We start from the raw sequence: 25890 nt of genomic DNA, 5'->3' as shown, positions 1-25890 counted from the left end.
CAGTGGTATTTTATCCTCTAGCGGTCGCCAAATTATTGTTATCTGAATTTTGGAAAAATAATAAAATAAAAATCTCTGATACGTGATATGGCAATGCTGGCTGAAACCATCAAACAACAAAGAAATGAAGCTTCTTATCTTGCTCTGCAGCTGAAATGAACAGAAGCTTTCAGTCGGTTACTAGCACCTGTTCGGCACAATATTTCTTCTACATCAGGAGCAAAGGACGATAACTTTGTCGAGATACTGACCAGGCCCAGCATTAGCACATCCCTGAACAATTCAGTGACTACAAAGCATTGTAAGCAGTAAGAAGACTTTAAAAGCCATTCGCCTTTTTCTGTAACTGTTTTCAAGTTACATAAACGATTAACAAGTAGTCATTTGCCTCTATGATACACTGACTAAATCTTAGATTTACTTCTGAAGAACTTTCCTTCAAAGGGAGTAGGTATAATACAAACTTACACATAAAGACTAAATGAGTTGTATTCGCGATTGCGAATACCGACAACCATGAGCTGTATAATGGAATGATGACAATGAAAATTTGTGCCGAACCGGGAGCTGAACCCAGATTTCCCGCTTTATGTGAGCAGTCGCCTTAACAGCTTTTGCTATCCGTCCATGACTTGTTACTAGACTCAGACTTCTGTATGTCGTCACTTATGCCTCAGAACTTTCATTGGTACACATTATGTATCATCGTGCAGGCACTGGGGAAGGGGGGGGGGGGGGGGGGGTAGGGCACTTTCATTGAAAGTCGTTGCCTGGTACCGGCAGACAAATATGATATTGCAGTGGCTGTGTTGATACTGAGAAGTGCGATGAAACCCACGAAAACTACACAAAGAGACTCCTGCTCCGTCTGTGCTATTGTGTTGCCACAAGCAGAGTCCGCCTCCTTAGCTGGGTGGCAACGTGCGCGCCTCCTATGCAAGCGGGTCCGGATTTGATTCCGGGACGGGTTGGAGGTTTTCTCCACTCGAGGAGTGGGTGTTGTGTTGTAATCATCATCATTTCATCCTCATCACCGGCGCGCAAGCCGTCCAATGTGGCGTCGAATGAAATAAGACTTGCACTTGGAGGCCGAACTTCCCCGGATGGGGCCTCCCAGCATACGATGCCATACGCTCATTTCCATTTACCACAAAAATGTGTGACATTGTCCTGGTTTAGAGTCCAAACTTTCTGCATTGTCTGAACACAGGTTGTTCTTGTTGATCCTCCTCCGGACTGGAGCTGTGACCTGGGAGGGTTGGTAATGGACAGGACTAGACCATGCAACTTCACACAGGTTCATCCTGTCCCTCCTCTTTCGTCAACAAAAAATGTCTCTGAGCACTATGGGACTTAACATCTGTTGTCATCAGTCCCCTAGAACTTAGAACTACTTAAACCTAACTAACCTAAGGACATCACACACATCCATGCCCGAGGCAGGATTCGAACCTGCGACCGCAGCGGTCACGCGGTTCCAGGCTGTACCGCCTAGAACCGAACGGCCACACCGGCCGGCTTTTTGTCAACAATAAAAAATTTCACTCTATACTCTCCACGCTTTGCAGGCACCAACGTGGTACAGTTTCATTTAAGTCACCTGAAATGTAAGCCACACGTGCCGTCAACAAGCAAATTTCCTCACAGTATTCGTCTTATTTAAGAAATTCGTAACTAAGGACCACTGAAATCATTACTTATGGATCTTTCTTTTAGCAAAGCATTCTTTTTTTACAAAACGAGCTGAATGTGTTTCCGTTATCCCATCGAAGTGTAACCTACTGTTTGGCAATTCGATCTTATTCCAAAACCCCGCGCTTGCATATCTTTCCTGGTTGCAGCTAGTCTTGTTAATTTGGAGATCCTAATTTGTTAAGATTTTGGATTTTGTTCTGTTTATTTGTTTTAGTTTGGCCTCCTAATCATGTTTTCCAAGAATGTGTGAATCGGAGTATCTAGCCCATCTCTTCGTCTCAGAGTCGCTCTTACTCCCAAAATGTTCTGTTATTTGTTGAATATATCACAATCTCAGTCTTCCCTTATAGTTTCTAATCTTCTACCGCTCCCTCTACTACAAAGGAACACCTGTCATGCTCTCCCTTCCTATTGTCAGTTTTCTACATATTCCTTTCCTCACCGAGTCTGCGAAGAGTCACCTCGTTTCTTATTGGTTCGCCTAATTTTCGGCATCATTAGAAATGTTCCTTCTCATTTGTCGTCTCGGAGCTTCCGTAGCGCAGTGTGATGTTCCACTCGCGCCCACGGTGCGGTGCGCGAGGCAAGTCACACGAAGTATTGCTACGTAGGTTTGCTCCGAAACGTTCGTTGGAGGACCCAGATTATTTCTATGCAGTACTTCACCTGTAGTATCATACTCAATAGTGAATGTAGCTCCATCTTCTGTCTGGAGTACGGGACTGCGGCTAGTCAATATCCAGTGAAACAATATTAATGGTCGTTATTTAGTTTTTATTTTTAGGCTACCAGTTTCGACGATACACTACGTCATCTTCAGGCCTGCTTCAATCGAGCAACCTTTGCGTCACAGAATACACTTGCACTTTTAATTGGTCTCGTAAAGATTATTACGGGCATGCATGCTCCTTGTCAGCTGACAGTTAGCCAAAGAGCACGCATGCCCGTAATAATCTTTAACAGACTATTTAAAAGTGCTGCTGAATTCTGTTCAAAAATGTTCAAATGTGTGTGAAATCTTATGGGACTTAACTGCTTAGGTCATCAGTCCCTAAGCTTACACATTACTTAACCTAAATTATCCTAACGACAAACACACACACTCACCCATGCCCGAGGGAGGACTCGAACCTCCGCCGGGATCAGCCGCACAGTCCATGACTGCAGCGCCCTAGGCCGCTCGGCTGATCCCGCGCGGCATGCTGTATTCTGTAACACGAAGGTTATTTGATTGAAGCAGGCCTGAAGATGACGTAGTGCAGGGCTTCCCAAACTTTTCAGCTGGCGGACCCCTTCTCCAGTCGAAAATCCATGGCGGACCCCTAGTCAGTCAAGAGCACAGTAACTTTAAATTTCAGAGCAAAACCCATGGGAACTGAAAGTTTTTAATGCAAGTGCCATGCCCCCAATGCTCATATCAGCGCACACTCCGCTGCAGAGTGAAAATTCTCATTCTGGAAACATCCCTAAGGCTGTGGCTAAGCCATGTCTCCGTAATATCCTTTCTTTCAGGAGTGCTACTTCTGCAAGGTTTGCAGAAGAGCTTCTGTTAAGTTTGGAAGGTAGGAGACGAGGTACTGGCAGAAGTAAGGCTGTGAGGACGGGACAGGAGTCGTGCTTTGGTAGCTCAGATGGTAGAGCAAAGGTCTCGAGTTCGAGCCTCGGTCCGGCACACAGTTTTAATCTACCAGAAAGTTTCAAGAAATAATATCATTAACACATGGCTTTATCAGATTTTCTGCAATAGTATGAGCTTTGCCTGTTTTTGCCACTCAATAACTAACCAAGAAAGAAGCTTTTAATGAATTTTCATTATTATTATTATTATTTTTTTGCATGAGTTTTCATGTAATGCTGAGAAGCAGCTAGTTCGGTACTCTTCCTTTTGAAAAAATGCAGGTGAGTACCTTTAAAATGACGGCGTAATTTAACTTGAACCATTGAACAGTTCGGAAGGACTCGCGCACACATTACACACAGAGCTTTACCGTCCGTTGTCTCCATAAAGCCCATTTAAAAATAGCTTTCTTTGTACTTACTCTTCTTGGTTATTCCACTTCCACAGGATATTGCAACCAATGGAGTACTTGCAGCATGTTCACATAATAAATCCGGCTGTGGAGCTTCTTGTGATTGTTCTTCCTTTGGTTGTCCTCTCGCCTCATTCATTTCAACTGCAAACATCCTTGTTGTGAAGGCGATGGAGAAACTGCACCCTTCTTGAATGATCCTGACTTCAGCCACCGATCCATGTTAGAAGTAATAAACTGGTCGAAAATCGACTTACGAAATAGGTAGTGCACTGGCAAAGGAAGTTTAACATTTAACGATGCCTGGGGCCGCATACGTGCCAGTGAGCACTGTGATTGGTTGACAAAGCTCGGTCCGCGCATGCGTAAAACGTTTCAGCGCATCTAGCGCCGTGAGCCGGCGCACAAACGACCCCCGTATTGTTGCGAAACAGTTGGCCAGAGAAGCCGCATTCTACGGCACTAAACTGTGTATGCGTTCTCACTTAGGAACCGCAAAGGCTGCTTGGGAATACGACGTGAAGTAAAAGTACACAAGTTTTTCACACGAAAAAAACAATAGTGATGAATTTGATTTTCATATTTTTATTCAATAATTTTACTCATTATTTTGCACGATTTGGTGAAACCGCGCCGCGAACCCCCTAGAGAGAGCCGGCGGACCCCTAAGGGGTACGCGGACCACACGTTGGGAAGCCCTGACGTAGTGTATCGTTGAAACTGGCAGCCTAAAAATAAAACCTAAATAACGGCGATTGGTGCTGTTTAATTGAATACTCAATATGTGTCGACAGCCTCGCTTTGACCCGCCAGTCAGGATTAAAGCAGTCACTTTTTTCAAAACAGTAATCAGTGTCCAGTCGCAAACCAACTACTTTTAAGACCACTGCACTGGTATACGAGCACTGCAGTCACTAAACCGCCTACAACGTTTTCTAGTATCTCCTCCATGTACAAAGCTGCATAACAATCTGAAGTTAAAGGGAGAAGGACAAACACAGATACACGACAAGTTTCCACTGGAACAAATGAAATTTACTCTCTTCTACAGAGTGATTAAAAAAAATTGCAAACTGACATAGCTCATCGAGCATACAACAAGAATCGGTAATTACATAGGAACTGGGAATCTCATGGGCCATCCGAGGCTACGAAATGGCATTGCAGTTATTTAGTCATATGCTACAAATGGATGCCCATTACAGGAGATGCTCAAAGTTCTGTCCAGGTGCGTGACATCGACACTGCATTTAAAGGTGCATCCTCTCAAAGATATCTGGTGTATCTCGAAAACATCCTGCTGCCACAACAATCCTGTCACTAGGTCCTCCAGCGATGTAACAGATATTTCATAGACAAGGCCCTTCTGATACACCCACAAGAAAATAACGATTGTGGACAGATCACAGAACGTGATAGCCGTGCGACTGGCCTACTGCGACCATCCCAGCGGCTGGTAGAGGATGCCTGCAGATATGCCCTCACTTATCTGCTGAAAAGCACGGAGGCTCCGTCGTGCCGAAATCTAATGCGGTGACGAATAGTAAGGAGCAATTTTACACTTAAAATCTGCATTGGATTGAAATACAGCGATATTACAGAAAATGAGAAAAGCTATCAGTTCTATTTTAATAACAAAGCCTTCAGAAATGCATGTGTATGTGTCGTGTCTTAAGATACATGTGTGCGTGCAGTGTGTCAAACTTCATTCCTCCCCCCCCCCCCCTCCCCCACACCTGGTCTACATGGTAATCTCTCGCCTGCCGTAGCCGGACAGCCATTGTATTACAGAATGACACCAAGCCTAGTCAGGAAATAGTGACTTAGCAATGAAGTACAGTGCTTGATTTGCTTTAAATATTGAATAATTACCTGTCATTTCTATGACCTAATAAAAGAGAAAGGAGATTATGGTAACAGTAATACATTAAAATCTTAACAATAATTTATTCGTAGTAAACAATAAAAAGAGAAAGTAGCTGATCTGCAACCCACTTCTACATAATATGCCTTCATCTGCTTATAGCCCTTGAAAATGGACAAATTAATACGAAAAACAATGTTCAACCTCAGTTTTCTCCCTATTCTAATTCCCAAATAGTGATATGATACCTGATTACAATATGACTTTTGAGCAGGGTGCCGAAAATTAGAATAGAAACAGGAGAATTCTGATAACTTTTGTAGTACTCAACAAATTATCATCTTACGAGGACAGCAGCGAACGGTGCGCTAAAGAAGTTTCCGCCTATTTTCCTGTTTAAACCAATATTTTGAATCTACTTATGTTGAAACTCAGGGAGTTAAAATTATTAAGGTTCTGAATTGACGTTTATCACAGGAAAAAATAACAGTAAAAAAGCGAAACTCGGTTACTTCAGAAACCGGTTATCTCGATCAGTTTTAACACTCAGGTTAGACTGATGTGAAAAGAAAAAAGGGCTACAACCGAAAACTGGTTGTTTATGTGAAACCTGCCACCCCTACAACAGACTCAGGACCAACCACCATCGGGCCGCTGTGGCCGAGCGGTTCTAGGCGCTGCTGCTACGATCACAGGTTCGAATCCTGCCTCGGGCATGGATGTGTATGGTGTCCTTATGTTAGTTAGGTTTAAGTAGTTCTAAGTCTAGGGGACTGATGACCTCAGTCCCATGGTGCTTAGAGCCCTTTGAACCATTTTTGAACCGATCACCATCATGTAGGTGAATTAAGAAGGGCATCCCGTTACCTGCAGACTGGGGCAAAATCTACGATCACCGAAAACCTAAAATAGCGACACCCAGCAGCCGACGGGTGAGATCAACATTTACACGTTTTGTGACGTCACGTCTCGTTGGGGTCAGTCATCGTACTGACTGTTTTGTACGGATTGGGCCGCATGTGCCTCTTGTTGCAACACGTGCCTGACCTCTCCACATCGTTATTGAGGTCGACTTGAATTCTCCTGTTAGTTCGGTGAATCAGTTGCTGGAGAGTGCAGCTGGGTTGGCATGGCGACGTCGCCGGGACCGTTGAACAGACAGTGCGACGCGCAGTAGCAGGTCGGTGTTCGCTGTCTGCAGCGGCTCGGCGCCAGCGCGACGTCATTGTGATATTAATGCGGTGCTGAGGCACCAGGCGTGGTGCGCACTGCGTGACGTGACGCGACGCGACGAGGCGCCGTGACCGGGCATAACTCCCAGCGACGCCATCCCGTGCCGGCGTTAGCTCAGCGTGATGGACGGCGAGCTGACTTGCGGCTGCATGCCGGTACCACGTAGCGAGTCCCAGCTACAGTTGCCTAGCAAAACAGACCAAGCGCTGTAACGATTCAGATTCTGCACTTACGTGACAGAGGTCATGGGATACCTCCTAACGTCGTATCAGACCTCTTTTTGCCCGGCGTACTGCACAGGCTCGACAAGTCGTTGGAAGTTCACTGCAGGAATACTGAGCCATGCTGCCTCTGTAGCCGTCCATGATTTCCTAAGTGTTGCAAGTGCGGGATTTTTTGCCCGAACTGTCCTTTTTATCATATCCCACAAATGTTCGATTGGATTCATGCTGGGCGATTTGGGCGGCCAAACCATTCGCTCGGATTGTCCACAAGGTTCTTCAACCCAACCGCAGACAGTTGTGTCTGGGGACAGGGTGGACTGTCATCCATAAAATTTCCATATCACTGGAAATGGTCTCCAAGTAGCCGAACATAACCATTCTAGTAAGCGACCGGTTCAGCCGGACTAGAGGACTCATTCCACTACATGTAAACACAGCCCACACCATTATGGAGCCATCACTAGCTTGCACAGTGCCTTGTTGACAACCTGCGTCCATGGCTTCGTGGGGTTTGCACCACATTCGACCACTACAGTCAGGTCTTAAAAGCTGAAACAGGGACTCATCCGACCAGGTCACGGTTTTCCAGTCGTTTGGGATCCAACCGATATGGCTACGACACCAGGAGGAGTGATGCTGCCGACGCCGTGCTGTTAGCAAAGGCACTCGCGTTGGTCATCTGTTTCCATAGCTCATTAACGCCAAATTTCGCCAGACTGTCCTGACTGATACTTCAGTCATACTTGCCACCTTGATTTCTGCGGTTATTTCACTCAGTGTTATCTGTTAGCACTGACAATTCTATGCAAACGCCGCTGCTCTCAGTCGTTAAGTGAAGGCCGTTCGCCACTCCATAGTGAGAGGTAATTCCTGAAAACGTCGTATTCTCGGAAAATTCTTGACACCGTGTTATTTTCGAATATTGAATTCCTAAACGATTTCCGAAACTGAATGTCCTACGCGTCTAGCTCCAACTACAGTCCCGCGTTCAAAGTCTGTTAATTTCCGTCGTACGGTCATAATCACGTCGGAAACCTTTCCCTGTGATTGACCTGCGTACAAATGGCACCGCCGCCAATGCACTGTCCTTTTACGTCTTGTGTAGCCAAAACTACCGACGTCTGTACAGATGAATATCGCCATCCCATAACTTCTGTCAGTTCACCGTAGTTCAGACAGTGAAATAAACGGTTCACAAGGTCTACTTACAAGAAAGAGAAAAGAAAGAAGGGAAAGTCTATGAACTTCGGATTCCTTACGCCCCTGAGAGAAACCATGGTTTAGTACCCATAATTAGAGTACTTGATTACAAACTGTGGTGTGCACAAATGAAGGACGAATGTAACATTCTTATAATATGTCACTGCCAAGTAACGTGGCTCAGTGAAACTTGGACCACACATAGAACTGCTATATAACAGTACAGAGGATAACGGAAAAAAAACCCGAACGGAAATTACAAATATATTCAAAGATAGTAATTGAACTGAAGTACCTCTGTTCGTGATGACCCCATGGACGTTATAAAAGGCAGCACGAGGTTCTTAATAAGGTATTTGATCAACCGGGCGCCAGTGAAAAATGACGTGTGTGAAATCTTAGGGGACTTAACTTCTAAGGTCCTCAGTCCCTAAGCTTACACACTACTTAATCTACATTATCCTAAGGACAAACACACACACCGATGCCCGAGGGAGGACTCGAACCTCCGCCGGAATCAGCCGCACAGTCCATGACTGCAGCGCCATAGACCGCTCGGCTGATCCCTCGCGGCGGGCGTCAGTGTATGCCCTGCAACGTTCTCCAATGCTGGCCAGGAGGTGGCGAGGAGTTCTTGTGGCAGGACTCTCCATTTCTCTTCCAGCGCGGTAGACAAGTGCTGGATGGGCTTTGTGGACTTTCTGCAATACGTCTCCATAACGCATTCCACTCGTACTCGGTAGACTTACGCCGGAGGACACGCAGCCTGTAATCCCTTCATCGTGAGAATGAACCTGATGTAAACATTGCACTATGTATTCTTCCGCGTTTGCTGGAACCTCATTGGATTTTCGTTTCACGTGGGACTATAGCCAAGCTGTCTCGAGTACTGTCAAGTACGATAATAAGGGTACGTTTTGAGCTGTGCGTCATGTCCACATCGACTTAACGGTAGTACGGGATAACAGCTTTACCGTCGCATTGGACTGGAGAGCACTGGCCGGTCAGCTGGTACAGGTAGCCTGCAGTGACGTGGCCAGCTGCAGTTCATACGTAAAAAGAGACGAGCAGAGGAGCAATACAGCTTCCAATGTCATTTAATTTTTAAGCAGAATGAAATAATACACTGCAAATCTCCCACAATAGACACCTTATTTCACTAGACGAAAACCGCAACGCGTTATCGTTTTCAGCTAACGTACTACTGTGATTAAAAACAAGAAACGTCAAAATTCCTGACTTAACCAGAGCGTAATTTTTCTGCGTAAGCTGTGTGTAACGTAAAAGAGTAACGAAGGATTTCACCGTATAGTTAAATACTGAAGCCACAGAAGGTATTACGTACAGTCAGTCGTCTGGTAATATCTTAGCTCCTTCCTTATCCAAATCCGAGAAATACATTTCAGTTCTGGAAGTGTCACCTGCTACGTTGATAACGTGCCTATCTACAACAGAATCCATGAAGCCAACCGGACGCAGAATTTCTCTTCTTCAATTATGACGACCCTTTCTGTATCCCGCCAGCGTTCGGTATGACGTGTGAAAAAGCTGTGTGAGTTAGTTCCAGTACGTCTGGCAGCTTAACAGTGTCGTTACTTCTCGGGCCAAATCCCGCAACTTGGCTCCAGATCAGTTCTCTTGGGTTCGTATTGTAATGGTACAGTAGCAAATGTAAAAATTCAGCATTCTGTATGATGTGCTCGATGCTGCGAAAATGATTGATTTTCATTTTTCTATGACACTTATCTACCTCCGTGGTATAAAATGATGGACATGTCCAAATAAAGAGGATTTTGTTTTTCATTTTTGCCTTGAAAAATTAAATTGATATGCTTTCTTAAATTAAACAACTTTATGAACAGTCTTTCATAAAATATCGATAATTAGAATTTGTTTTTGAAATGGAAACAGGAATTTCACGTCCAATATGTAATTAAAAACAAGAAGACGTACATTATTCATGAAATATGATGATGAGTTTTATAATTACAAGATGTAGGTACTTCAAATTGAAAGAGAAAAGAGAATGATGGGGGGGGGGGGGGAGGGGGGAGTATTCGAGCCAACGCACTTTTCATTACGCTACCAACTGTGCTACACGTTCCAAGTGGGTTTGTTCATCAACTACATTGTATAGAACGCTCCGGAAAACTGCGAAGCCGATTATCTCCATGAAATTATTAAAAACATTAAAAGCAGCTTATTTCTCGGCACTTTTTAACCGTGTTCCACGCACGTGTTTCACTACGGAACAGAAAGCAGCCTCAGCCATTTTCATACTGCGCATTAACAGCGCGACAACCAGAACACAACACTGCAGAGACTGTGACTGTACATGATTTTAGAAATAAAAACTACGTAGCTAAAGAGCGGTTAAGAAAAACATTGATGGCTGTTAATACATTTGAATACCTTAAAAGTTTCATTTGACGTTACTTAGTAGTAAGATGTCTAATACATAAGTGGGACCTACTTCCAAGAGCGTAACAACAACAGTGTACGTGTGCTACGGCTTCTGACCAATCATCGCGTTTGTGTTTGTTTACGTCAGGTTTATTCGTATGATGAACGTATTATACGAGAGTAATCCCAAAAGTAAGGTCTCCTGGTTTTTATAAGTACATAGATCTGTTTATTTCTATAATGGTTTACATGAGTTTGCAGGTTGAACATTCAGCTATTTCTCGACGTAAACACAATTTCTGTAGATGCATTTTCGTAGACGGTGTGGCAGTGCCCATGTCATACCAGCTCGCCGCCATGCTGTCCAGAAAGTTATAATCCTCTTCTTTCACCTCATCGTCGGAGCTGAATCGCTTTCCGGCCAAATGTTCTTTTACCCTAGGGAACAGGTGATAGTCACTGGGCGCCAAGTCAGGACTGTAGGGTGGGTGGGTGACTACGTTCCACTGAAACTGTTTCAGGAGAGCAACGGTTTGCCGAGCGATGTGTGGGCGAGCGTTGTCACGGAGAATGTGTACGCTCTTGCTCAACATTTCTCGTCTCCGTTTCTGAATTGGCCGTTTGAGTTTTTTAAGAGTCTCACAGTACCTGTCAGCGTTAATTGTGGTCCCAGCGATTCAGCTCCGACGACGAGGTGAGAGAAAAGGTTCATAACTTTCTGAACAGCATGGTGGCGAGCTGGTATGACATGGGCATACAAAAACTACCACAGCGCCTACAAAAATGCATCGACAGAAATGGTCATTATATCGAAAATTGCTAAATGTTCAAGTTGTAAACTGATGTAAACCATTGCAGAAATAAACAGGTCTATGTACTTATAAAAAAATAGGAGACCTTACTTTTGGGATTACCCTCGTAGTACATTCGCCAAAAATTCTCTCGTTCCAGGAGATCCTCCAGCTGCTCTGGTCGAAACGGTTACACAATGCCGTCCATAAAAATGGAATCAGGGCCGAAGGAATTCTTTAAAAGAAACCCATGGTAAACGGGTACAATACCACAATAACGATGACCTGTGAGTGTACCGTGTTCAAAGATTTGGAGCTCAGTACGCCCGTGCAGCATTACGCCTCCCCAAACCATTACACCTGGCTCATCAAAATGATTGTGTTCGACAATGCCGGACATGCCCTCGTATCTCGAGAAGTGGGAACACGAAATGCACCCAGGAACATCCAGCAGCTGTCAGCCGCCCTGTTTGAGGACTGGAACGCCGTACAACAGGAATTCTTACCAACCTTGTGGCCAGCACGGGAGCAAGACGCAGAACATGGCACAGAGCTATGTTTTCTGCAAGGGGCTGCTTCAGAAATTTTTGAGATCGTCTGTCCAAACAACCAGGGATGGTGAGTGAGGGACTTTGCAAATCACTTTTAAGTAATTCTCATCTTAAGGGCACCACTGCTACTGGTTGTTGATTGAAAGAATATAAAGATTATTGACATTTATTGTACTTGGTACTGAAGCCCCACACTTCTATGGTGCGATACAGTATAAGAGAAACATAAATTCACTAAGAGGATATTCATTACAACAAAATATAACAGAAAGACACAATTCATAGACGGATAAACAATGATATGATAGAGGCGCGCCTGATTCAGGTAATAATAGCTTGGAGAATCGACCTTATAGTTGCTACCAAGCGGTAGTAGCGCTCACACGAGAATTACGGAACCTTACCCACATCTTAATACAGTCCATATGAGCTACAATCATGCGGTTTAATTCACAAAGGAAATGTTATAGATTCACTTCATTAAACCGATGACTGTATACAATCCACAAGCAAGGTACACTCGCGATATTCCAAACAATGAATGAAAGCAATTTAGAAACTTTTAATGGTATTGCGCCATGAATCGGTTTTTCTACAGCCACGTGACTCAGAGTGTAAGGAAAATGGCGTAACTTCAAGTAATTACATCGGAATCCATACGAAATCACTATCCAAAACAGTTTGGAAACATTTTCAACTAGGTGAAGTGCAATGAAACAAGATACCATAACTTTAAATTCATATATATTATTTTCAGTGATGAAAATGTTTCCATATTAAGGTCAATCCAACCTCTTATACATTCAACAGTGTGATACCAGTCCTCTTTAACATTAAAATAAACCACCTCAGCGTTAAAAATTATTAGTAACTCAATTCAATCAGTCGAACCCATCTTTTCTTCCTACTGCCCAGTACCGCCAGAAACACTGATAGCAAGGTGTGGTTGATTGAGTTGCTTTCTATTACAATTCAATTAAGTCGCAGTCGCTGTATTGCACCCATATTTTCACAACGTCTGGTGATGTGAAAGACCTAAATTTTCTCTGTAGACTGGAACTTGTGTATGAACTACAGAGAAGGAAAAAATGGTTCAAATGGCTCTGAGCACTATGAGACTCGACTGCTGAGGTCATTAGTCCCCTAGAACTTAGAACTAGTTAAACCTAACTAACCTAAGCACATCACAAACATCCATGCCCGAGGCAGGATTCGAACCTGCGACCGTAGCGGTCTTGCGGTTCCAGACTGCAGCGCCTTTAACCGCACGGCCACCAGAGAAGGAAGAAAGAACCGAAAGGGACTGTTTCGGATTTAGTTGAGCAAGGACTCCAGAGTAGTCATATACCTCTCATACAACAGATCACCGAGCCAAGCGAAGAACGTTTGGCTACTGCCACCATTTCTGTCGCTTTTGACGATATGTTAGAGGTTACTGAATATGATGGGGTTCTACTCCAAATCGAGTACGAAGGCTGTGGGCCAAATTGAATCACTTTGTTGACAGAGTGGGTGACCTGGCGGATATGGATGGTGACGAGGAACAATGTTAAATTATTAGTGAATGCTCTCAGACTTATAATAGGAAGTTAAATGGGATGGAAACGAAACCAGCCACCAAGATAGAAATCGTTACAACGGGCGAGCGATCACTAAAAGTATGCAAAAATTAGGAATCCGTTACGGAAATTTTTGAGTGAATTTTTGGATTTACCTTTGCATTCGGTGGACATGATTGTCAGGTTTTTGTATTTTACTACGGAATTTCAGAACGAAGGGCAGGATATGGTAATGAGAGATTCATGTATGTCATGACTGATAGCATCAAACGTGAGGGATGGTTTTCTTGAAGGTTCCACAGGTCATGCAGGAAAATAATACCTTAAAGCAACTTCGGGCTAGAATTTACCAAACAGTACCTCCTAGAATGCTGCAGCTGTTATGATATGTTGAATACGGGCACGAACAAGGAACTAAGGAATCAGTCGTTAACCATATGAACGAATTAAGAAGAATGTGGTAGCTTCGGATCTCTCGTACAGAGAATATCACGTGGAACGTCGTATTTTACGAGGTTAACAACTGTTACTGGACACAGAACCGAATTTTTTAAGTCCTCAAAACTCTAGCTCAATTGGATGAGGTAGTCTGAGAAATTCAGCCCGTTGAATTCGTGAATCTGCGAAGAGATAGGCAGGCTATACTGGGAAGGTTGTACCATTTAATGGCTGCGAATTTCTTTGTGGTTCCCCACAGAAACCCTCATCCCTGGCACTGAAAGACTTCTTGAAAGCTGCAACTGTGTCAGCTCTGCCATACTTCATTGCAGAAATTATGCTTCTAATTGACACATAGATAGATACATAAAACCACAACAGGTAGCTCAGTTGAGTTCTCCCTCATATTTTTGAAAAAGGAGAGTCATAGAAGCTGGAGTGACAAATACAGAAAGTGCGGAGAAATTGTGGGAGCTGCTCCACCTCAGTCTCTTGCTCCATTTTTACTTTAATAAATATCGTATGGCATACAAATGATCGACTTAAGTAGCCGTAAGTCTTAAATACAATTATAATTACGTGTGTATAGATGAGCAAAGGCAAATTACAAAAATTGTAAAATTTACGTCTACTATACCTCGCTGATGGCTATTTCTCTAGACCATGAGTTAGGTGTTTCTTATAACTATAAAATCCATAACCGTCCAGTTAATCTAACGGAAAAACTAAATTATCTTGGACTATCAATCAAGAAAATAAAGGTCTGTATCCCCACCTACTAACAATTCAAATGAGAACGAACAACAGACCAAACTACTATGTGGGCTAACTTCTGTATACTAGATATCAAAGATTCTCTCTGTTTTTCTACATAATTTTATGACTCTAACCCAATAGTAATTTATTCTTATTGTTGCAGATGTCAAGGTGGGCAACGTTGCTCGAAATCTGAGATTTGGAAATAAAAGCAGCGATCGACAGACAGAAAATAAGGCTGTTTTGTATAAATAAAGGCCGCGGATAATTCCCTGTGACAAGCGTGTCCACTTCTGGTATTCTCAACATTTCTAATATTTTTTGGAAGGACTGATCTTTTATTCCTAGTATCATGATGGTTTTAAAGGGGATGTTCCATGAACTAGTTCCACGAAGTCTGGTAGAGCACGGCCCAACTTAGTTTTTGGCACTTTCTATAAAAACATTCTGAAGCAATTCAGGTATCTCAGTCGATGTACCTCAAAATACTTCGGTACTGATAACTTGCTTTGTATAAAAGACAATCTGTTAATTAATATAAAGAACTAAAACATTGATAAAATTCTCGATTAACTTTGCAAATACTTTCCTTTCACAGTCAGTTCGTTTTATTTTCCTTTTTTTGTGTTTTAGCCCTTCTATTCCCATGTCGACTCGGTTCAGTCCCTACTTTACGAACAAGAATAAATTTTGGGTCTGCAATGGAGTGTGCCCTAATTTGAAACTTCCTGGCAGATTACAAGTATGTGCCAGACCGGGATTTTCGGTTTTCGCGTCCGTTAGTTCAACTAATAGAGTTATCTAAGCGGATCGCGACTGTTGCTGTGACAGCTTAGTCGGGGACGGCATAGCAGCTTAGCGTGTTCAGCCAGAGGGCGTAATTTGAAAGAAAAAAAAAAAAAATCGAGTGAAGTATTGAACGATGAATTTGAAGGGGTGTCCTATGACTTCCGCCAAGACAAAATGACGACAGCAATGACGAACAAAATGAAGGGAAAAAAAGTCGGTAGAGCGCTTGCTTGTAAAGACAAGGCTCCCATGTCCGAGACACAGTTTTAACCTACTGGAACTTTCGGTTTGTTTTTAACAGAACAGGTTTTCTATGTAGGTCCCAGAATTCTATTTTGATCCAACTTTTTGTGTTCTGTCCGTTGTGCACGAATTCGCACGATATTCGCCCACTGTCTTTTTTCGTCTTCTGTCACTCTTGTCATTTCATAACAGTTTTACATTTACACCTTATCTATCAACAGATTATCTTTCGCTCCCTCTTTCCCTTTCTACTTTTGTGATTCTCTTATAAACACCCGTCGGTAAGCACTGTCTCCTTAGACATTGTTCTAAGCAGTGCTTTTCTCCTCAGCTGCTTCTTTAATTTGCCCATAGTACAGTTTTTCGTCGTTGAATGTTTGCTTAAACATTGCAGTTCTTCAGTTTATGGTGTGCATGTCATATCCTCCTTTATTAAGGTGCCTATGTACTTAGCTTGTCCATTTGTTTCCAGTCGTGATTATTATGGTTACCAATGGACATACTCTTCATTTTCGGCAACCCTCCCGTTTAATATCTAACGACAGCTATTTATATTACGTAATGAATGTGAAATCACGTCAGGTGCTTTGAACAACTAACTCATGCTAAAAATAGTCGGTCTCTGTTATTTGAAACTGTGCAAGTGATAACATGATTCAAAAGACTCTTTGCGATACTGATGTAGGGCATGGTTGACGCCATAGCAATCACGTCATAACCCACTATACTACTGCTTGGAATCGAAACAATAAGATCACCTCAGACATCGTATTAAGCTGTGAACTTGCTACCTTGCAGAAAGCGACTGCAAAAAGACGTATATACCGGATTTGTGGATAAGAGAAACTGCTGAGTGGGGGCTTGATTAATGTGGCCAAAACTAAACACAAGTAGACCTAATCATACAGAATTCAACATCTTTCCTTTAACAATCTTTTCAGTCCCACAACTTTAGCACTCTCCCACTGAGCATTAGATGTTAGCTATTTATGTTACTGCCATGACGCCGAAATAATGTCAGCTACGCAGTCCGCCTTTAGCCGCGGAGCAGCTCGGACTTGTTTACGTCCCGGCTGCGAACGTTCGCGGAAGAAGCGGTGTTTACACCGTCGTCACTCGCGTGTGTTACTGTTTGAATCGAACGCCATGGCACACAACTTCCGAAAAACCACGATACAGTTCACATTCCGTAACGAGTATGCACGACCGAAGGCATTCGAAATCGAACGTTTCTTGAGGGACGAAGTGAAACTTAATTACACTGAGGTTATTGGAATTCATTTATCGATCGTGAGCAGCACTCTTTGCGTAAAGATGATTGACGACGCAGCATGCGATAAGATCATTGAAGCCGCCAAACGAGGATTCCAGTTCCGACACTCCGATGGTCACATTGGCGAAGTATTAGTCGCTCATTCGGGCCTGGGCGTGCGTACGATTCGAGTCTTCGAGCTGCCGTTCGAGGTACCAGAATCGTTGGTCACTGAATCGCTCCAGCCATATGGCAGAGTTATCAGTCATACGGCCGAACGTTGGGCAAGTTTTAGCACGTATCCAGTGCTCAATGGTGTCCGACAGGTGCGAATTGCGCTTACGAAACATGTGCCATCGTACATCAACATCGGCGGCTGTCGAGCTATTGTCATCTATGATGGACAGCCCCGGACATGCTCCGGGTGTGGTGGTGAAGGACACCTTCGATCTGCGTGTATGCAGAGGAGACTCGTGCAACTCCCCAGCGGAGACCTCCAGAATCCGACTACACCAACGTCACTGCCGATGACTTACGTGGCGGCGCTTCGCGGGGAGGTGACGCCGAGGTCGGAGCGCACTATCGAACCGACGCCGCAGTTGATTGAGGCGCCTTCGGACCCCACTGAAGAAGGAACGGCTCCCACCAACCCTCAGTACCAGACATTACAGGTGGTGCAGAAAGAGGATGAGAGCATCACAACAGGCATGGAAGCTGAAGTGGAACGGCCCCAGGGCGTTGTAGCGGCGGCGAGGGCGCAAGTGATGCAAGATTCGCCAACACCAGAGGCCGAGGTTAGAGCCCGCAAACAACGCTCGCCAAAGCGCCGCAAGAAGCGCCGACTAAACTCTGCGGAGACGCTCCCTTCTCTTCTTGGAAGCCCAGATGAGTCTGACACTATGGAACTGTCTGACTTGGAACCACAAGCTTCGGATGTCGCAAACCATATGAATTCGGACAGTGAAAAGATGTCATGTTGCTCGGAAGACGCATCCGCTCAGGGGCCTGCTACCCCTTCTGCGGTGGAGTCTAATGCTGCGAAAGAACAACAGATGTCACACATCAATGCCGCACAGGAAAATTTGGAGCACCCCAATAATATCAGCTGGTATGAACAGGACGACGAAATCACCGATGCGGACCATTCTACTGGTGGGGACTAGCATCCGTCCGCATCTCAAGAAACCTAATGCCGCAGGGACACGTCCGTCGGGCGACCCTCTGCGGATGTGCAAAGGGACTATCGATACGGTGAAACTTTGTCATTTTAACATCATGTGGAGATGACAGCTACTCGACCCCAGGCATACAGAATAGGGACAGTGAATGTAAATACCATTAGATCGCCCGTGAAACAGCAGTTGTTTAGGGACATGATATACGCGTCGGATGTGGATATACTTATGGTGCAGGAAATTTACATTCCTGAGTTCCAGGAAGTCCATGGATACATCTCCTACACCTCGCCGCACTCGAACAACGATAGTGGAACGGCGATATTGGTACGGGACGGGATTCCGGTTCACGACCTGGCTTATCTACCTTCGGCACGAGGACTGGCGATAACTGTTAATGGAATTCGCATTCTCAATGTTTATGCCCCTTCCGGCACAGACAACAGACGGGCGCGTGCTAGATATTATTCGGAAGAGATTGTGCCCTTATTTACCGGCAGATTCGATCATTTCATTATAGGTGGTGACTTCAATTGTGTTTTAGCGCAAAAAGACCAGACTCCACATTACAATACCTGTCGTGAATTGCATGTGCTATGCCGGGATCTGGAGTTAAGCGACACCTGGGACATGATTCATAGGAACCGTGGGGGATATACTTTTTATACCAGTCACTCGGCGAGCAGACTCGATCGAATATATATTTCGGTTGGCCTACAGGATAAGGTGGTCGACGCTGAACGATGGCCTGCGGCATTTACTGATCATCTGGCTTACATTTGTACCATATCACTCCCTAGGCAAAGTGTGTGGAGAAGCCGCGGGACATGGAAGCTCAATTCGTCACTTTTGGCGGACCCCGAATGTCGTCAGAGAGTCGAGGAGGTATGGGTCACATGTCAACGCCGTCTACCAACATATACCTCCGTGCTTCAATGGTGGCTCGAGTGTACTAAGCCGGCAATAAGAAGAGCTCTCATACAGTATGGTCGGGATAAGACGAGATGGCAACGAGACACTCTTGATTATTATTACACCATGCTTCGTGAGCTGTCCTTCCAGGTGCCGTCTGCAGAACATCATGCGGAAGTTCATCGTGTCAAGGCACAAATCCTATCGATCACGCGACGACGACTGGGTGGCATCCCAATACGGGCAAGATGTCTCGACACCATCACTGGGGAACGTACCTCGATGCACCATGTGTCGCGGGAACATAAACGTTATCGCCGGGCATTGGTAACAGTGCTCCACGGTTTAGATGGCCGTCAACTGACAACACAACAGGACATTGCAAACGAATTTTTAGAGCATTTCCGCCACCTCTATGCCGGTACACCGACGGACCGTCTGGTGGGGGAAGAGATACTGCAACATCTGCAAACGACACTGACAGAGACGGATAAGGCAGCGCTTATGGAGCCACTCGCAGTAGACGATATAAAGGTGGCACTCACAAAAGGAGCGGCCCATAAATCACCAGGACCAGATGGGATTACGCTAGAGTTTTATCGAGAATTCGTGGACATGATGATGCCACAGTTGGTGTCGATGTACAATGAGGCGATGCGTCCGGACATGCGCCTACCGTCGGGTTTTGTGACGGGCTTTCTTCTTCCCATCCCGAAGATGGCGGGGAGTCGTAGTGTTAATCAATATCGGCCTCTCACTATGCTAAACACCGACTATAAAATCTTTGCACGACTACTAGCGTCTCGTCTCAAGCTGGCGATTTCCAGGACAATATCCCCTGATCAGGCTTGCCTAGGGGTGCGAAGCAACATCTCCTCGGCGTTAAGTGAATACCGTGACGTTATCGCCCTTGCGGAAACGTGTAAAATGCGAGCAGCGATGATATCTGTGGATTTCGATCGTGCGTTCGACAGGATAAACCATGACTTCTTGGTGTCAGTCATGAGCCGAATGGCGATTCCTCCGGTTTTCATCTCCATCGTTATGAGGCTAATACGAGGGGCTACATCGAAGGTGATTGTAAACGGTCGGGAAGCGGGCTCGATTCCTATTAACAGCTCAGTCCGACAAGGGTGCCCACTCTCCATGATGCTGTTTGCGATAGCGCTTGAGCCGCTGATGTGTGTTATGAGGCGTCGAATATTGGCCTTCCTTCGGCGCACTAACTACACAGAAATCACATCGGATGTACTTTTTCTACCGGACAAGACCTTTCTTCCGAAACAAAAGACGTATGCGGTCAATTGGATCGCTGGACATGCGACGAAATATTTGTATTCGTACGATATTAAGTCCGTGATGGATTATTGGATGTATTTACAAGAACAACACGAGCTCATACGGAGTCATACGAAATGCAGGACTTACTTTTCCAATTTTTTAGGAAGTGTTTTTCACAATCCGCCCGACACAATCCGTCCTGCAGCAGAACGACTAGAGACAGTACTGCGCGGTTCGATTATATTGGCCTATAGCACACTGAGAAGAAAACTGGGCCCAACTTGTTGCCGCCAGTTATGACTGCATTATGTTAACGTGAAAAAAAAACACCCACACACACAACGATGGTAAACTCCGAAACCGCCTCAGATAATGGTCCTTCCAATGGTCGACGCAGGAGAAATAAATACCGCCCACACTGGCAGAAATGGTCAAGATTATATAGCTTTCTGCCAGGTTTATGATGCGACACCGCGTGCTGCAGGGATTGTGATGCAGATGATAACTTCATTTTCACTCCCGCCCGTGACTAGGATTGTCATTTACTTTATTCCTGTTAAAAAAAAAAAGAGGGCGGCCTTTGCGTTTATTTTATGGTTTGCCAAATTGTTTTTGCTGTCTCGATACTTTTCTTATCCCTAGGACAGCACAGTTGTACGAATAAAGATTGTTTGTTTACCCTGCCTTCCTGTTCCCAAAAAAAAAAAAAAAGCATTAGATGTTAGCTATTTATGTTACTGCCATGACGCCGAAATAATGTCAGCTACTAGGCGAGCAATGATCAGAACAGATTCCACTGTACGGCGCTAGTGTTTTTTTCTCTTGACCATGGGTAGATTTGAACCATCCCTCCTGTAATATCCTCTCCAGTTCCACAACCTTACCCAAGTCTCTCACTGAACAACAAATGTTAGCTATTTGTGCTACTGTCATGAGGCCGAAATAATATCAACTACTTGGCGAGCAGTTATCAGAAATTTGACTGTATGAAACCGGTGGATTTTTATGTTGATCACTGATGGGTGTTCCTTGAACCATCTTCCCTTTAATATCCTCGTCGATACAATAACCTTATGCAACCCTCCCATTGAGCGTTAGGGATTAAATATTCGTTTTACTTTCTCATGAAAGTCAGCTGGCTGGGGAGCAATGATCAGAGAGATTCCGCAGTACCAAGCCTGTGGCTCTCTCTGCAGACCACGCTCGGATGTTCCTTGAACCAGGTAGCGGCACAGACGGCCTCGTAACGTCTGCGCGTCCTCCAAAGCCTGTTGGCGATTCCCGCTAAACAGATGCGGCGGGCCCGCGAACAATAGCGATGTGGCGGTCAGCGCGCGACCCGTATCTATCCTACCCTTCCCTAGTCCGTGTCACCGCCAGGTCAAGCCAAGGACACTGTGCACAATGCCATCCATGCGACACACTATTTCATTGCGACCGTACCGCCGCCACAGCCATGCAAATGGACCATCCGCTCCATATTGCATCCGTTCTCTCAGTCTCCGCCCCCCCCCCCCCCTCACCTACATCTCTCCCTCTCTATTCCTCTGTCTGTCTCTCTCTCTCTCTCTCTTTGTCGTTCTGTGCCCAGACAGTCCAATAACCAGATTTAAATTGCTAATTTTATAACCTGAACCAATCTTCCATTTGCTTCGTGCCGTTGTCTATAAATACGCAATGAAGCCCACATTGCAATGGAAATGGGATTATTAAATGTATAACGAAGTTCGTTTGTTCGACTGTTTGAAGAGAACAGAATTTAGGTCCCCACAAATGTCTGATGACTGATATGTACGGTTTATTGCTATTTTGTAAGTCGTAAAGGAGTCCGTACACTGGACGTCAACGCGAACGTGGACCGAGACGAGATATGGCGTCATGACGTTGACATCCACGTCTTGGGCACTGCCGAACGAGAAATACGGACTAACGTGAACCAGCGAGAAGTCAGATTCTTGTTGACGGTACAGACTGCGAGGTACATTGATGCTCAATACTAAAATTCAGCTTCGTGAGGCTTGATTGCCGTATTTAGTGTTTTTCGTGTAAGAACTTGTGAACTTTGAAAATGTGCCGTTTCAAAGGGATCCACTATGTTAGAGATATAATAAAAACGCATTTCTTATTTGATATTTTATAATAAAATCTCGAGGAACAGTATATCGGTGGTGTAAATAGTGCTACCACGTGTCTAAGTGCAAAATGCAGTTGGGAATAAAAGCCTAAACATATAGTCCGTGAATCATGGTGTAGTGGAGTACCCTGGTTCGATTCCTGGCTAGGTAGGCTTTCTTCGCTCGGGAACTTCATACTTACGTGGTCCTAATAATTTCACCTCATTTCAATCGACGCCAAGTCGTCGAAGTGGCGTCAAATAGACTTGCACCAACCGGCGAAACAGACGGGATCATCCACTGTGATAGGACAATTTCATTTCACCACCCTACGTTTCTAGCATTTGTAGACTTAGAGAAAGCTTTTGGCAATGTTGACTGGAATACTCTCTTCCAAATTCTGAAGGTGGCAGCGGTAAAATACAGGGAGCGAAAGGCTATTTACAATTTGTACAGAAACCAGATGGCAGTTTTAAGAGTCGAGGGGCATGAAAGGGAATCAGTGGTTGGGAAGGGAGTGAGCCAGGGTTGTAGCCTATCCCCGATGTTATTCAATCTGTATATTGAGCAAGCAGTAAAGGTGTAAGTAGCGTGAATAAAAGGACGCTATGTGCAAGAAGCATGAAGCGCCCTTTGAATGTATCCTGATAGCTAAAAGAGCCACGCGCACTTTGAATAAGAAAATGCTACTTGACACTGAAATCAATATAAAAGATAGGGTCGCCACCAACTCTAGCCACACGACAAAGAAGAGGTAGCACTGAGTCGGAAAATTACTTAATTTATTAATAAGAAAAACTCACAAAAGAACATTCATTGTAAAGTCATTGATAAAGAATGGGATGTAGTTATTAATATGATCCAGGCATTCTTCCCGTGAATCAAATATTGAGTAAAGTAAAGAGGGCGTGAACACCATGCGTAAGTGCAGCCTGCAGCAAGATTCGTGAAAACACGATCTATTCCAGAGCACACCTGTGCACATGGAAACGCTATAGGTGGGCCAACAAGGAAAACTACAAGGTAAATGGCGAAGGTAACGGCGACGTAACATCGGTACACAAGATAAGATGGAAGGCAAAATTATTTATTCCTTAAAACATTGATGTAGTGCATCTATAGACTGCTGTTGCACGCTAACTATGTACAATTGCTTGTGAAATACTATCCGTTTCATAACAGACTCGCGTGCCCACTCGGTCCGCGGAGACAACTTCTATGGACCGTGGCCAAATTTTAATCACATGAGACAAAGAAAATCCACAAATACACAAAAATTACCAAGATCCTGAAAAGATTAGAAGCATACACACACAGTTGTAGGCACATAAACATTCACACTGAACCGAGGGCACTTCAACATATGCAACTCCTTTGTGCTGTGTTCCTCTCACGGATCAAAGTCAAGACTGCCTTGGGAATCAAACTGAAAGTCTACAAAAGCCTTGCATTCCCTGCTGCAACCCAGCAAGTAAATCTTTATAAGACGAAATTCGAGACCAAAAGCTAAAAGCTCCCCTCTCTATGTGACAACGCGCCACGCGGTCAGTCCAACTCACCCTTCTTCAACTGGAGCACAGCTGTGTACGCTTCCCGTACCGGCGGCAGACTGCCTCCCGCTTCTCCAGCCTCTTCCACGCTCCGCGTGGACCGGAAAACCCCAGGATGCCATTTCCGCCACCAACCTAACGCAGGTGGATTTCTCACAAGTAGCGGAAACCTCTTTGCCGACTTGGCCACTACGAGAGTTGGCAATGAAAGGTGGCTACAGGACCCTTTCAAAGGAAACAAAAGAAAAATTCGGAGTAGGAACTAAAATCCATGGAGAAGAAATAAAAACTTTGAGGTCCGCCGATGACATTGTAATTCTGTCAGAGACAGCAAAGGACCTGGAAGAGCAGCTGAACGGAATGGACAGTAAGGAGGATATAAGATGAACATCAACAAAAGCAAAACGAAGATAATGGAATGTAGTCGAATTAAATCGGGTGAAGCTGAGAGTATTAGATTAGGAAATGAGACGCTTAAAGTAGTAAATGAGTCTTGCTATTTGGGGAGCCAAATAACTGATGATGGTCGAAGTAGAGAGGTTATAAAATGTAGACTGGCAATGGCAAGGAAAGCTTTTCTGAAGAAGAGAAATTTGTTAACATCAAGTATAGATTTAAGTGTCAGGAAGTCATTTCTGAAAGTATTTGTATGGAGTGTGGCCATGTATGGAAGTGAAACATGGACGATAAATAGTTTGGACAAGAAGAGAATAGAAGCTTTCGAAATGTGGTGCTACAGAAGAATGCTGAAGATTAGATGGGTAGATCACATAACTAACGACGAGGTATTGAATATAATTAGGGAGAAGAGAAATTTGTTACACACCTTGACTACAAGAAGGGATCGGTTGGTAGGACATGTTCTGAGGCATCAAGGGATCACCAGTTTAGTATTGGAGGGCAGTGTGGAGGGTAAAAATCGTAGAGGGAGACCAAGAGATGAATACACTAAGCATATTCAGAAGGATGTAGGTTGCAGTAGGTACTGGAAGATGAAGAAGCTTGCACAGGATAGAGTAGCATGGAGAGTTGCATCAAACCAGTCTCTGGACTGAAGATCACAACAGCAGCAGCAACATCAACAACAGGTATCTTACTCGACCAATATCTGTTAGCATATACATTGACCCAAATCTAGATCACTACTTGTCAAGGCACCTTTCAGCAGGCGGTGGAGGGTATTTCGTGTACCAGGCTAACCATCCTCGTGTCCTCATCCCCACCCCGTTTTCCTGTTCCAATGGTGAATGATGCATAGGGAAAATGACTGCTGATAAGCCTCAGCTTGAACTCGAATCCATCTAATTTTTCCTCCATTACTTTTTCGTTGCTTATATGTGATAGGAAGAAATATGACGTTTGATTCTTCGAGAAATGATCTCGGAATTTTAAAAGAGCATGGCGACAAACAACGCCTGTCTTTTAGCTCTTGACAATGGAGTTACATGACAATTTCAGTGACCTTTTCCCGATTACTGAACGAACTCTTGACGAAATGCGCTGCCCATCCTTGGATCTTCTGCATTTCCTCCGTTACATCTAGCTCATAAGGGTACCAGACTGACGAGCAAAGGCAAAGCATGAACCAGACAAGGAATCTATAAGCTACCTGCTTCACTTCCAGTGAATCACTGTCTGATATCTGCCTTTCATAGATTCAGTTTTATGTGGTTGTTCCACTTTAAATCGTTCTGTACTTATACTCCATGGTATTCAGTTCGTGTGGCTGTTTCCAGTGACTGTCCGGAACTCATGTGGCCGAACAATAACAGGTTTTTCCGCCTATTGAACCTCAATACATTACGTATCTATATTTTTAGAGCCAGTGCC

The sequence above is a fragment of the Schistocerca serialis genome, chromosome 6 (genome assembly GCF_023864345.2).
Source record: "Schistocerca serialis cubense isolate TAMUIC-IGC-003099 chromosome 6, iqSchSeri2.2, whole genome shotgun sequence".
In the NCBI taxonomy this organism is placed as follows: domain Eukaryota; kingdom Metazoa; phylum Arthropoda; class Insecta; order Orthoptera; family Acrididae; genus Schistocerca; species Schistocerca serialis.
This window is presented reverse-complemented; position numbering follows the sequence as displayed.